The sequence below is a fragment of the Triturus cristatus genome, chromosome 3_1 (genome assembly GCF_964204655.1).
Source record: "Triturus cristatus chromosome 3_1, aTriCri1.1, whole genome shotgun sequence".
In the NCBI taxonomy this organism is placed as follows: Eukaryota; Metazoa; Chordata; class Amphibia; order Caudata; family Salamandridae; genus Triturus; species Triturus cristatus.
In genome coordinates this window covers 31,790,523-31,804,994 of record NC_140583.1, presented here as the reverse complement: position 1 = coordinate 31,804,994, position 14,472 = coordinate 31,790,523, and the positions used below count along the sequence as shown (strand labels likewise).

The 14,472-nt window shown below is 43.1% G+C and overlaps 1 protein-coding gene across 2 annotated transcripts in view; it reads left to right on the top strand.

Moving 5' to 3' along the window:
* CREB3L1 (cAMP responsive element binding protein 3 like 1) overlaps positions 1–14,472 on the top strand; it is a 387,245-nt gene that overhangs the window by 282,052 nt on the left and 90,721 nt on the right. The gene's annotated exons all lie outside the window — the stretch shown is intronic.

The window sequence follows — 14,472 nt, the reverse complement described above, 5'->3', positions numbered from 1 at the left end:
CACAGATGGACGCTCTACGTCCCAGCAGACGCAGACCCCGTACCTTAGCATACACAGATGGACGCTCCACATCTCAGCAGAAGCAGACCCTGTACCTTAGCATTCACAGATGGACGCTCTACGTCCCAGCAGACGCAGACCCCGTACCTTAGCATTCACAGATGGATGCTCTACGTCTCAGCAGACGCAGACCCTGTGCCTTAGCATTCACAGATGGACGCTCCACATCTCAGCGGACGCAGACCCCGTACCTTAGCATTCACAGATGGAAGCTCTACGTCTCAGCGGACGCAGACTCCGTACCTTAGCATTCACAGATGGACGCTCTACGTCCCAGCAGACGCAGACCCCGTACCTTAGCATACACAGATGGACGCTCCACATCTCAGCAGAAGCAGACCCTGTACCTTAGCATTCACAGATGGACGCTCTACGTCCCAGCAGACGCAGACCCTGTACCTTAGCATTCACAGATGGATGCTCTACGTCTCAGCAGACGCAGACCCTGTGCCTTAGCATTCACAGATGGACGCTCCACATCTCAGCGGACGCAGACCCCGTACCTTAGCATTCACAGATGGAAGCTCTACGTCTCAGCGGACGCAGACTCCGTACCTTAGCATTCACAGATGGACGCTCTACGTCCCAGCAGACGCAGACCCCGTACCTTAGCATACACAGATGGACGCTCCACATCTCAGCAGAAGCAGACCCTGTACCTTAGCATTCACAGATGGACGCTCTACGTCCCAGCAGACGCAGACCCCGTACCTTAGCATTCACAGATGGAAGCTCCACGTCTCAGCGGACGCAGACCCCGTACCTTAGCATTCACAGATGGACGCTCTACGTCTCAGCGGACGCAGTGCTCTTGTCTCAGATCTCTTGTTCCATGTGTGTGTTTTTGGCTCATGTGCTCGTCTATATGATAGGACTTGTGTGCACATAAACAACAGCTGCATTCTTGTGCAATTTCTAGGTGCTAGTGCCTGGCCAGAAAGAATAGCAAGGGACATTGTTGTTTGACATTGTTGGCGGTGATCAGACTAAATCTTAGGAACAGAACGGAACGCAAAATCGTGTGCAGGTTCTGTGTGAAAGTACAATGTGGCACAAAAGTAAGCGTGTTTATATAGTAACGTGTGCAAAGGAAAATGAGGCCTACAATGTGTACAGTTAGGCTAACATAGGGAGAACCACAATGGGCCATGCAGGAAACACACAACAGGCAGAGCTGTTTGTTAGTCACATATGTAGCAGGTCATGATTAAAGCACTGGTAGAGCTCAGTGTGGGCACTGTGGAAGACCATGACGGAGGTGCTATTCAGAGCTTTGTGTGAGACAGTAGCAGCACCGTAATAGCCGGAGGTTTTGCAACGGATCAGGATGGAGGCGCCAAAAAAGAAAAGTTCCATGAAATCTAAATGCTAACAATCATGGCAAAGCCGATAGGTCTCGCCATGGGGACATTCTGGTTTTGTCAACGCTTTTTGGCAAAGATATACAGCATAGACAAAAAACATTTTTGCAGGCCTACATGGAATTTTCAATTCTGCCAGCAGAATTGGAGGAACCTTGGTAAGTTTGTGTCACTTTAGTAAAGTGAAATTATTGATAAATCAAAAATCTGCCGATCTGACGACAGAATTAAAAATTATGTTGTGGTTTCTAAAGCTTTAAAGCCACTGCATGCCGCTCCACGGCATTACATACTCTGCAGTGATTAAAACTTGTAATCATTGCTGCAGTGTATGTAAGGGCGTCGAGTGGTTTTTGGCAGTGCTATTTTCCTAGGCAAAATGCTCCCTCACATCCATTTTTTGACACAAGGATGCTTTTTTCACAAAGAAAATAGTGGCAAATGGCCACTCAGCCCCGTAGCAGAATTCCACTAAATCTGGCAGCATTTTAATGTAATTCCACATGATTCGGTGGAATCAAACTCTGCAATTCCTCCCACTCCTAGTTTTTTGCTTATGCTATGTAGCAAGCCCCACCAAAAAAGGAAACATGTCATGATGACATGCCTGGTTCTGGTGGCCATACCATTTTGTAGGCATGCACATGAGTAATGAGGTATGCAGGAGCCGTTTCTTTTTATATACTGTCCCTACTTGGATGGATATATCAAAAATAAATCTAACCTGAAGTAGCCCTAAACGTATTTTCCTAAGGAGGAGAGGCTAGAAGCATTTTTCTGCCTGCCCCTGCAAAACAAATAAAATATAAAAAAAATAGGACTGCTGGGGTGGTAGCGGGGTGATGGAGAAATGGATGGTGGGGAAATAAAACAAAAAATAAAGGTGACAGGCGAAGAGGGCAAATGCTTCAAGTGAGTGAGCAACATATGTGGGCGGGGAAGCACATAATGGAGACAGCAGGCAGAGGGGAGAAGTACACGAGAGAGAGAGAGCTTGGGGGCATGGAAGATACACACGTAAACAGAGCAATATGGAATGCTGGGAGGAGGAGATAGACACACAAGGGGGAGAGCTGGAAAACACATACATTCTCAAGAAGTGCTTAACCAAAAAGGAACAAGTATTGCCTAAAAGTGAGCAGTGAAAGGATACTATTCTACCAAGCAAAAAGGATTGTAAAGAGGCAATGCTCCAGGGGAGGGACAAACACAAGAAGAGGAAGACAAGCCATTGAATAAGAAGCAAGCAAATATGTGACAATGAGGCCAGCCAATGGTAATCAATGGACGGGTTTTAAGCTCTCTGTGCAGTTCACAATATGTCTATCACAACACTGTTTGGTACCTAAAAAGGATTAAAACCCCTATTGAAAGCGATGGATTTAGGACTCATGCAACTTTATTTTTCTCAACTTATTGCTTTATTTAAAGTATTATTTGGGGTTGAGTGTTTCCTGACGTCATCCTTCTTCTCCCTCTTCAGGTGTTTCCAGGAAGGCGGGACCACTGAGATGGTATTTTGCCCTTAAGGTTATGTGGCAGCACCTGTTGAGGGGGTTCAGTTCTGCTGCTCTCCACTCCCTCTTGGCCCACGAACAGTGGTTCCTGCCTCCCTGACTTCCCCAGGGTACAATCCTGGATCTGGGCTAGTCACAGTCTTCCAGGAGCGTGTCTGGGCACTGTGTGGGTCAGGTGGCCTCCTGGCTTCCCTGCTGCTCCTTCTCCTGATACACTCCACTAATCGGGGCTTAGGCCCTTTTTTCACAGCTTCATCCTTGGAGGATCGTCCTGCCTCCTGCTGAGGTTTGCCATTTTCCCTGGTCTGAAGCACTCTGGGATTCTCCTCTACTCCATCGACGTGACTTTCCTGATGTTCCCCGAATCCCCTAATTTAAAGGGGCCATGTTGCTTTCATTCCGGATGGGTCTCCTCCCACTTCCAGTCTCCAACTGAAAGGAAGTGACTCCTGAACATCCTGTATTAAATTCCCTGATGCTAGAGGGTGCATTCCTTGTAACGTACCAAGGAACTTCCTTGGGACAAACCTCTAAGGTAGTGTTCCTGTTACCTTCCTGACAAGCACAGACCTAGAAAGCAATAAAGCCCTAGCTCAAAACGTGAATGAACAAACTTCCCTAATTATAAAACTGTACAATTTATAGTAATCTAAAGTGTGGCATTTTTAAGGTACTGCGCTCTTCAGGGTGAGTTACTTCGGAAAAGAGCACAGAGCAATCAAGAAACAAAATATCTCTTGCACAACCTTGCCATTTCTACCGGCTCTTATTTTGACATCCTTGAGCATGTTTCTTTTATAGTTTGGCTGTTACTGTCTTGCAGTTTGTGGCATGTTACTTTCATAGCTTGGCTGTGCCTCTCTTGCAGTTTGTGGGTGTGTTTCTTTTATAGTTTGGCTCTCCTGCCTTGCAGTGTGTTTCTTTTATAGTTTGGCCATGCTGTCTTGCAGTTTGGGGGCGTATTTGTTTATAATTTGTCTGTTCCTTTGGTGCAGTTTTGGCACATGCTTGTTTTATGGTTTGGTTGTGCCTGTCTTGCAGTTTGGGGGTGTGCTTGTTTTACAATTGGCTGCATCTGCTGTGCAGTGCCAGTTTGTGGGTGTATTTGTTTTACAGTTTGGTAGTTTATTTTACAGTTTGACTGTCTTTTACTTTGGTGTATGTTTGGTTCAAGGTTTGGATGTGCCTTTCTTTCAATTTGGCAGTGTGTTTCTTTTACAGTTTCAATGTCTTGCACTTTGGTGGTGTGTTTCTTCAGTACTTTCTCTGTGCCTGTCTTGCAGGTTGGTGGTGTGATTGTATTTCAGGTTGACTTTGTTTCTTTTAATGGATGGTGGTATGTTTGTTTTATAGTTTAACTTTGCCTTTCTCAAAACTTGGTGGTATGCATGTTTTACAGTTTACTAGTGTATGTCCTACACTTTGGTGGCATGTTTGTTTTACAGTTTAACTGTTCCTGTCTTACTCTTTGGTGTTATGCTGGTTTTACTGTTTAACTTTGTCTCTCTTACACTTTGCTAGTGTGTTTGTTTTACAGTTTAATTGTGGCTGGCTTACACTTTGGTGGGATGTTTGTTTCACAGTTTAACTTTGCCCATCTTACACTTCTGTGGTATGTTTGTTTTACAGTTTGGCTTCGCCTGTCTTACACTTTGATTGTATGTTTCTTTTACTTTTTGGCATTGCCTGACTTACACATTGGTGTTATGTTTCTTTTACAGTTTAATTTTGCTCGTCTTACACTTTAGTGTTATGCTAGTTTTACAGTTTAACTGTGTTTTTCTTACACTTACGTATTTGGTATTTTGCTTGTTTTACTGTTTAACTTTGTCTGTCTACAAATTTGGTAGTATGTAACTGTGTATGTCTTACACTTTGGGGGTATGTTTGCTTTACAGTTTCACTTTGCCTGTCTTACACTTTGGTGGTATGCTTGATTTATAGTTTAACTTTGTCTGTCTTGCAGTTTAGTAGTATGTTTGTTTTACAGTTTAACTGTGTCTGTCTGACACTTTGGGGGTATATTTGTTTTACAATTTGGCTTCGTCTGTCTTACACTTTGATTGTCTTTTTCTTTAACTTTTTGTCATCGCCTGACTTACACATTGGTGATATGTTTCTTTTACAGTTTAGCTTTGCCCGTCTTACACTTCAGTGGTATGCTAGTATTACAGTTTAACTGTGTCCATCTTACACTTCCTTACTCGGTATTATGCTTGTTTTACAGTTTAACTTTGTCTGTCTAACACTTTGGTAGTATGTTTGTTTTACAGTTTAACTTTGTCTGTCTTACACTTTAGGGGTATGTTTGCTTTACAGTTTAACTTTGACTGTCTTACACTTTGGAGGTATGCTTGTTTTATAGTTTAACTTTGCCCATCTTACACTTTAGTGGTATAATTGTTTACACTTGAACTTTGCCTGTCTTACACTTTAGTGGTATGTTTGTTTTACAGTTTAACCATGTATGTCTTAGACTTTTGTGATATGTTTATTTTACAGTGTAACTTTGCCCATCTAACACTTCCTTACTCAGTATTATGCTTATTTTACAGTTTAACTTTGTCTGTCTAACACTTTGTTAGTATGTTTGTTTTACAGTTTAACTTTGTCTATCTTACACTTTAGGGGTATGTTTGCTTTACAGTTTAACTTTGACTGTCTTACACTTTGGAGGTATGCTTGTTTTATAATTTAACTTTGCCCATCTTACACTTTGGTGGTATGATTGTTTACAATGTAACTTTGCCTGTCTTACACTTTAGTGGTATGTTTGTTTTACAGTTTAACCATGTATGTATTATACTTTTGTGGTATGTTTATTTTACAGTGTAACTTTGCCCATCTTATTCTTTGGTGGCATGTTTGTTTTAAAGTTTAACCGTGTCTGTCTTATACTTTGGTGGTATGTTTGTTTTACAGTTTAACTTTGCCCCTCTTACACATTGGTGGTATGTTTGTTTTACAGTTTGGCTTTGCCAGACTTACACTTTGGTGGTATGCTTGTTTTACAGTTTAACTTTGCCCTTCTTACACTTTGTGGTATTTTTGTTTTACAGTTTGTCTTTCCCCGTCTTACACTTAGGTGGTATGTTTTTTTTAATAGTTTAACTGTGTCTGTCTTATATGCTGGTCGTATGTTTATTTTACAATTTAACTTTGCCCGTCATATACTTTGGTGGTAAGTTCTTGCAAAATGTCCTATGTATGAATTGTGGTCTCAGCCATTGAAAACACTACTTTGGGGTGCCCATTTTTTATTATGGGAGGCCACTGTTTTTATGAATGAGGGTACCTACCAATAGGAAACAATACTTTACAGCGATCCTTTATTTATGAGGACAGGCACCTTTTCTGACATAGTAATAAACAACAGATAGCTCACACTCAGAATTAATTAATGGTTTGTTCGATCTTCTTTCCTGAATCACACTTCTGTGAATAGTGCCAACTTATCTTTTGAGAATACGGAAGGAAATTAAACAAATCATAAATGAGCGATACACAAAGACAGGAAAGTAACATGCTGATCAGTAGCATGTTCAGTACCTAACAGTATTGGTGTGAGACCAAGTACACTAAACGTACACTAACTAGAAGTCACTTAATAACTTAAAAATGTACTCCCGATAGGCTGCAGAAATATATTACAGTCCTATTGACTTGCTGCATTGCAATTCCGAGTGACAGATAAAAATCATTTATCATTGTTAATATGAGGGCATGTTTATGGAAATAATACATTCGGCCATTGCGAAATTACTCTGAGTTGTACGCATCGTGAAACAAAGAAGCACTCGCTATGTACAACAAATAGCAGACTGTGCAACTGGGGAAAGTGTTCCTTGAATTTGCACAGGGTTTGCATTGAATGTTGAAGTTCTCATGGCACGTTTATGCTACAGCAGGTCAGTGGTTCTGCAGGTGGGGGTCTGTTAATCAAGCAATTGTAATTTACCTCTCGCACAGTTTGCATGTGTGTCTGTCATGCAGTTTGAGTCTGTCAATGCAGCTGGATTGTTACTAGGCAGTTCCGATGTATCTTCCTTACAGATTGTGCCTGTCATGCAGTTTGGCTGTCATTGTGCAGGTCATGCAGTTTGGATCTGTCTTCCTTACAGATTATGCCTGTCATGCAGTTTGGCTGTCTCCATGCTGTTTATGCAGTTTGGATGTGTCTGTTCTGTAGTTTGCATCTGTCATGCAATTTGTTTTTTATAGCTGGACTACATTTGATTGTGTAACTTCAGAAGAATGTCTGTGCCTGCCTTGCATCATTATAACAAAACAATGTCCCTATGATATTATTCAAAAGCAACAATCATACGTTTAGCATGTCATAAGATAGTTCATACAATCATATAGGAAAAGAAGAGAAATATGACTCAAAGTGGATACTGCAATATTTGTAATAACTTAATTTTTAAAACAGCATTGAAAAAGAAGTCCCAAGTATAATGTGCAAAAATGTGCTCAAAGAAGTGCAAATGGTGCAAGAATGATACACAGGAAAAAGAAATGGTGAAAATAAATAATCATTGTAACAATGATCATAAGTAAATCATAATTCAGCAAAGTTCTATTTTTCTAAAATGATAATCCAATTCTTTTCTAGCCGATATATTATTGATAGCGTTTCGACCTTATATGGTTCAACAGGTCATCATCAGGACAAAACAATAACGGAACCTCAGAAAAAAGGAAACAGAGCTGCATAAAAAATTATAATTATGTGTGAGAGATATCATAAGTTAAGACTATATTAACAAGCATTGGCACAGCCAAAAGGTCTCGCCTTTGGGACCTTATAAGTGTTTAGCCATGCAACAGTTGATGTTGTTGCACCAAGGAAATTGTGCTGCATAACTAAATACTTATAAGGTCCCAAAGGCGAGACCTATCGGCTATGCCAATGCTTGTTTTATATAGTATTTTCACGCATGCCCAGCCCCCTGCCCCATAGATGACAACCGCCACTGACCCCACTGCTAAAGTGGAGGGTTGCTGATGTCCCTGCCCTTAGGCATCAACAAACTCTTTTTTTATGATGGAAACATGGACAGGAGGTCAAAAAGAGACTAAGAAACGGGGAAACCATAATTCTTTACAAGGAGAAATTTGTCAATGAGCTACTTGTCAACAAGGGCAGCTAAGGTACTAATAAACTACTGATGTTTTCTGTAAGGTGCTCTAGGGTTCTGTGGAAGTGGATGGCATAACATCCAGAAATCACTTTGGCTAGTGACTGAATGTTTCATATTTTCTGTTCATCCTAAGGTCTCTCTAGATTCTTGTATGCTTGTTTCTTTAATATACGAGATAGGCAGGAGTATTCCTTAAAGACTCATTCCCTGATGACCAGGTATTTTTCAAGGCAAACAAAATCCTCCTTTATGCAGAGGGTGAGGGAGGAGGCATTAGATAAATAACGTAGAAGCTTGTCGGATTAGATATTTTGTAAGCCTCTCGAAGTGCAGCGCCTGAAAAGCTATTTCTTTCATTGACAGGTGTCTCCTTCTTCATGCCCAAATATACTGAAAGTAGTTGATTCCATTCCTTCGTGGTCCAAAATCCAGGCAGAGGCTCAAGAAAAAAGTCCTGCAGCCGAGGGTGGCAATTGTCAGAATATCAAATTTCCAGGGGAAAACAATCAACAGAAATGTTCCTTATACGGTTTGCTGCGATTTGCAACATTACCATAGACGCCCCACCTGACAGCTCGGAATGGGTTAAGCAAAGAGGGTAGAAAAAGAAGCAGGCATGTCCTGTCTGAGAATTACACCCAACTACTCCACACTGAACACCCTACACTACCCTACACTTACCCTCCAGTTAACATGTATGTTTACTTATATATACGTTTTCTTATGCACGTGCGCATAGCATAGGAGCACCTTGATTTGAAGAAGTGAATATCACAAGTATCGGCTTTCAGTGACGGGGCCGAAAGTGCAGAATGGGCATCTGGATCAAGCGTGGCTGGAAACAAAGCTGTGGGTGACTCTTGATGCGTTGAGGGGCAGGGTGGTGCGCGGGAATCAGCAGGTTATTGTACACACGGTAGATCTGAGAGTGGAATGAAGGGGTTAGAGTCGCAGTGAACCCAGATCTTGAGAGATGGTGAATTGTGGATGGAAACTGCAATAGATGCCAGGTTCACTCATTCGTCAGATAAAGCAAGTACACTGAAAGGCTTGCTTGATAATCAAAGACCCGCATATGTGGAGAAAAGGAAAACATATTTTGAAAATTGCTGGTGGCGACGATTTTTTGTGTGAGGGAAGAAGCTGCGCTTTTGTCATTAGCGTGGCGGGCCCTGCGAGCATGTCAGGGAGTGTGGGGAAAAATGCGTTGGATTAGAAAGCATACTTTTTGCTATGAAAGCTGGCTCTGTCCGATGAGGTCAAGGTGCTCGTTCGCCAGTTCTTTACCCCTCTCCTCCCCTAAAGTATGCAGAGTCATAGGGTCAGGCAGACAGGGATTAAGAGTGCAGCTGGCGGGGAGGGGGAGGGGGACAAAAAGGGAGAACTGGAAGCATAGAGGAGAGGACCAATACAGAAACAGGGAAAGGAGTGAGGGCACACAGGGGAGAAACAGGGTGGGCGAAGATCACACGTCAAAGAGTGAGGAGGGCATGATGGACGCTGAAAAAGGGAACGGGGCACAGCCGTCTGAAATAAGAGATGGAAAGAAGTTGAAAAGGAAGTAGGGAGGGAAATAATATGATAGGAACTACTGGGAGGGAGTGTGAAATGGAAGCAAAGGAGAGAGGGGTGCAAAGGCTGGTACAACGTGAAAGGGAGACCAGGGGGAGGTTGTGAATAACAAATGAGAGAAAAGATGAAAGGAACTTAGAGAGCCAGAAGGGGAAAATTGGACAAACTGCACTAAAGGGAGCTACAAGCAGGAGTCAGATAGGAGGCACAGGAAATGAGAAAGAAAGAAAGAGGGAGTGAAGGAGCCCGAAAGAGAAAAAGATGAAATGGACGAGACGTAGTGACAAAGATGGCGAGAGGGTAAAGGGAAGAGAGAGAAAGAGAATCGGTCACTTGGAGGGAAGGAACAAGTTGGTGGTGATGAGGGATCAATAGAGTGTGAAGGCAAGAGTGGGAGAAAGAGACGAGCAAATGAAAAAGACAGAAAGGGGTGAAAGGGAGAGAAGCAGATAATGGGAGATATTGAGGAATCAACGAGGGGACAATGAAATGAAAAGAATGGCGAATGAAAACGATGGAGGGCTGAGGCAAACCTGAGAAATAATAAGATGTGAAAAGATGTGGACAGGGGATTAAAAAGAGATGCCAGGAGACGGTAAAGGAAAGAGATATTAAAATTTCGAAGCACACAGCTAATGTTACCTTTCCCTGTGGGAGAATACAAACAAAACAAGCACGCTAGCAATCTGTTTTCAATTATCGCGCCCGTGTCTGGGCACGATAATTGAAAACAGATGTGGCCTGTGCGGGTAACCGCAAGCAATAGGCCGTGGGCGGAGCAAAGGCGGGACATGCACCCGCCTTTGCCCAATTGCGTGCTGTGTTTCTTAGAAAGACGCACGCAAAGCCCAATACCCTATGACACAAATAAAAACACACGCACGAGCGTGTGGTGAGCTTTCAGAAGCCCTTACATAAAGTCGAGCAGAGCAGCGCATGCGCGCTGCACTAGGCTCAACCTAATAACCACTATAGGTCAAAAATTATATATTATGTGCCTGCAAAGGTAGTACTTGGTAGTCTGTAAGGAAAAAAGACACAAGGCCACTTGTCACTAAAATTGGTCTAATCCTGTTTTTTTACAAACTAGAAGAACGTGAAAACAAGGTGCCAGCCATGAGTGACAGAGTGCTAAGCCTAAATACTTGATATACCAAGAACAACTTACTGAATTGAGAAGGGAGTGTGGTGTGTAATAAACAAGGGCTCATAGGTAACCCACGGGCAATTGATATAAATTGCAAAAGCAATAAAATTTCATTAGCCCACAAAGAAATTGCAAGGAAGGAACCTGAGAAACCGGGTAACTGAAATTGGGTAATTGGGGTTACCTTTGTCAAATTATTTTGTTGAGCGCACATATCGCCCAAGGGTCTCAAAGCGCTTTGACGAATGAGACCACGGATGAAAAGCCTCTGGGCTGTGGAGCGCGAACAATCGTCTCTACCAGTAAGCAGCCCGCAAGGACATTTGAACAGGAAGCGTTACACCCCACGTGTACTGAAAAGCTAGTGCGGGCAAGCTAAAACCATAAAGGCACTATCTTAGGGGCTTAAAAAATGACATATGCAAAGCGTAAGATACTCAGAAGACTAATTGCAGAACTTGATCTCTGCAATCCATAGTTGTAAGATTAAAGGGGTGCACAAATGGAAACTGCTTCCAAAACTGCATGGAATTTATTATTTGAGGGGGAGAGCAATTATCAAAATAAAAAATGAATAAGAATAAAGGAAGAAACCGCCGCATAGGTCGTACATTTGAAGTTACTGACAGACTGGGTGTACGGAAGTGAATATCTCACGCTTTGTGTATTGAATTTTTTGACTCCCTAGGATGGTGACTTTAAGATGTTAGCTTGCATGCACTAGCTTTTCAGTACCGGCATGCATGGCTCATATTGTTGTGCACACATGTTGGGTGAAACGCTTCCTTTTAAAATGTCCTCATTGGCTGCTTATTGGTAGACATGATCGTTCATGCACCTTGGCAGAGCGGCTTTTCATCTGTGGATTTCTTTGTCAAAGGTAAACCTTATTACCCAATTTCGGTTACCCTTTTTCTCAGGTTTCTTCCTTGTGATTTCTTTGTGAGATAATTACATGTTTTTGCTTTCGCAGTTTATATCAATTGCCCTTGGGGTACCTGTGAGCCCTTGTTTTTTACTTGCCATGCTCCCCTCCCAATTCAGTAAGTTTTTCTTGGTGTATCTAGTCTTAGGCTTCGCACTTTTTCACTCGTGTGTGGCACCTTATTTTCAATTCTTTCAAGTTTGTAAAAAAAGAGGATTATACCAATTTTAGTGACATGTGGCCTTGTGTCTTTTTTCCTTCGAGACTACCAAGTACTACCTTTACAGGTACTTAGTATTTAATCTTTTGACCTATAGTGGTTTTTAATATAGTCTTAATTCTGATATCTCCCACACATAATTCTTATTCTATTTTATGCAGCAATCTTTCCTTTTTTCTTATAGTCTGTTATTGTTTTGTCCTGATGATGACCTGTTGAATCATGTAAGGCCGAAACACATTCGACAATATATCCACTGGAAAAAAAATGCATTATCATTTTAGAACAATGGAATTTTTCTTAACTATGATTTAATATTGAACATCATTACAGTTATTATTTCTTTTCACCATTGTTTTCTGTCTATAATTCTTGCGATGCTTGCACTTCTTCGAGCAAGTTTTTTCACATTGCACTTGGAACACTTTTTCAATGCTGCTTTATAAATGAAGTTAATAAATATTGAATATATTGCATTATTCGCTTTTTGTCCTATTTCTCTTCCTTTTCTATATGATTGTATAAAATACCTTATGTCATGCTAAAATAATGATTGTTTACATTTTACCTTAGGGGCATTATTTTTGTTATTATGTATACCCAGGTCCTTTGGAGGTTTATGGGTAACTCCAGTTGCTTACATGCCTTGCATCATGTGCATGTTGTCCAGTATAGAGGTGAGTCTACCCTGCAGTTCGTCTCCGTACCAAGATTGAATTTTGATTGTGCAAACCCTGCAGTCTGGCTGTCTCTTTTCTGCAGTTAGCGGTCCGCCCTGCAGTTTGCACCTGCCGTGTGGTTTAACAGTGTATGCCCTGCAGTTTGTGCCTGACGTGAGGTTTAACAGTGTCTGTCCTGTAGGTTGTGCCTGCCGTGTGGTTTAACAGTGTCTGCCCTGCAGTTTGTGCCTGACGTGAGGTTTAACAGTGTCTGTCCTGCAGGTTGTGCCTGCCGTGTGGTTTAACAGTGTCTGATCTGCAGGTTGTACCTGCTGTGTGGTTTAACAGTGTCTGCCCTGCAGTTTGTGCCTGACATGTGGTTTAACAGTGTCTGCCCTGCAGGTTGTGCCTGCCGTGTGGTTTAACAGTGTCTGCCCTGCAGTTTGTACCTGCCGTGTGGTTTAGCAGTGCCTGTCCTGCAGTTTGTGCCTACCGTGTGGTTTAACAGTGTCTTCCCTGCAGTTTGGGCCTGCGGTGTGGTTTAACAGTGTCTGCCCTGCAGTTTGTGCCTGCCGTGTGGTTTACAGTGCCTGCCCTGCAGTTTGTACCTGCCATGTGGTTTAACAGTGTATGCCCTGCAGTTTGTGCCTGCCGTGTGGTTTAACAGTGTATGCCCTGCAGGTTGTTCCTGCCGTGTGGTTTAGCCGTGTCTACCCAGCTGTTTGTTCCTGCCGTGTGGTTTAACAGTGTATGCCCTGCAGTTTGTTCCTGCTGTGTGGTTTAGCCGTGTCTACCCAGCAGTTTGTTCCTGCCGTGTGGTTTAACAGTGTATGCCCTGCAGTTTGCACCTGCTGTGTGGTTTAGCCGTGTCTACCCGGCAGTTTGTTCCTGCCGAGTGGTTTAACAGTGCCTGCCCTGCAGTTTGTTCCTGCTGTGTGGTTTAGCAGTGTCTACGCAGCAGTTTGTTCCTGCCGTGTGGTTTAACAGTGTATGCCCTGCAGGTTGTACCTACTGTTTGGTTTAGCAGTGTATGCCCTGCAGTTTGCACCTGCTGTGTAGTTTAGCAGTGTCTGCCCTGCAGTTTGCACCTGCTGTGTGGTTTAGCAGTGTCTGCCCTGCAGTTTGAGTCTGCTGTGTAGTTTAGCAGTGTCTGCCCTGCAGTTTGCACCTGCTGTGTAGTTTAGCAGTGTCTGCCCTGCAGTTTGCACCTGCTGTGTAGTTTAGCAGTGTCTGCCCTGCAGTTTGCACCTGCTGTGTAGTTTAGCAGTGTCTGCCCTGCAGTTTGAGTCTGCTGTGCAGGTTGACTATCATCAGGTAGTTCATGCAGTTTGGCTGTGTCTACCTTGCAGTTTGCGCCTGGCATGTGGTTTAACAGTGTATGCCCTGCAGGTTGTACCTACTGTTTGGTTTAGCAGTGTATGCCCTGCAGTTTGCACCTGCTGTGTAGTTTAGCAGTGTCTGCCCTGCAGTTTGCACCTGCTGTGTGGTTTAGCAGTGTCTGCCCTGCAGTTTGCACCTGCTGTGTAGTTTAGCAGTGTCTGCCCTGCAGTTTGCACCTGCTGTGTAGTTTAGCAGTGTCTGCCCTGCAGTTTGCACCTGCTGTGTAGTTTAGCAGTGTCTGCCCTGCAGTTTGAGTCTGCTGTGCAGGTTGACTATCATCAGGTAGTTCATGCAGTTTGGCTGTGTCTGCCCTGCAGTTTGCACCTGGCATGTGGTTTAACAGTGTATGCCCTGCAGTTTTGCCTGCCCTCAGTTGCGGCCAGTGCAGGGAGTGGTGAGGTGGGGTTGGGGCGGAGGATAGGGGAATGAAGTCGACAGAAAACCACTGACCTTGCGATCGTCGCATTGCTGACTCGGCTCAAGGTAG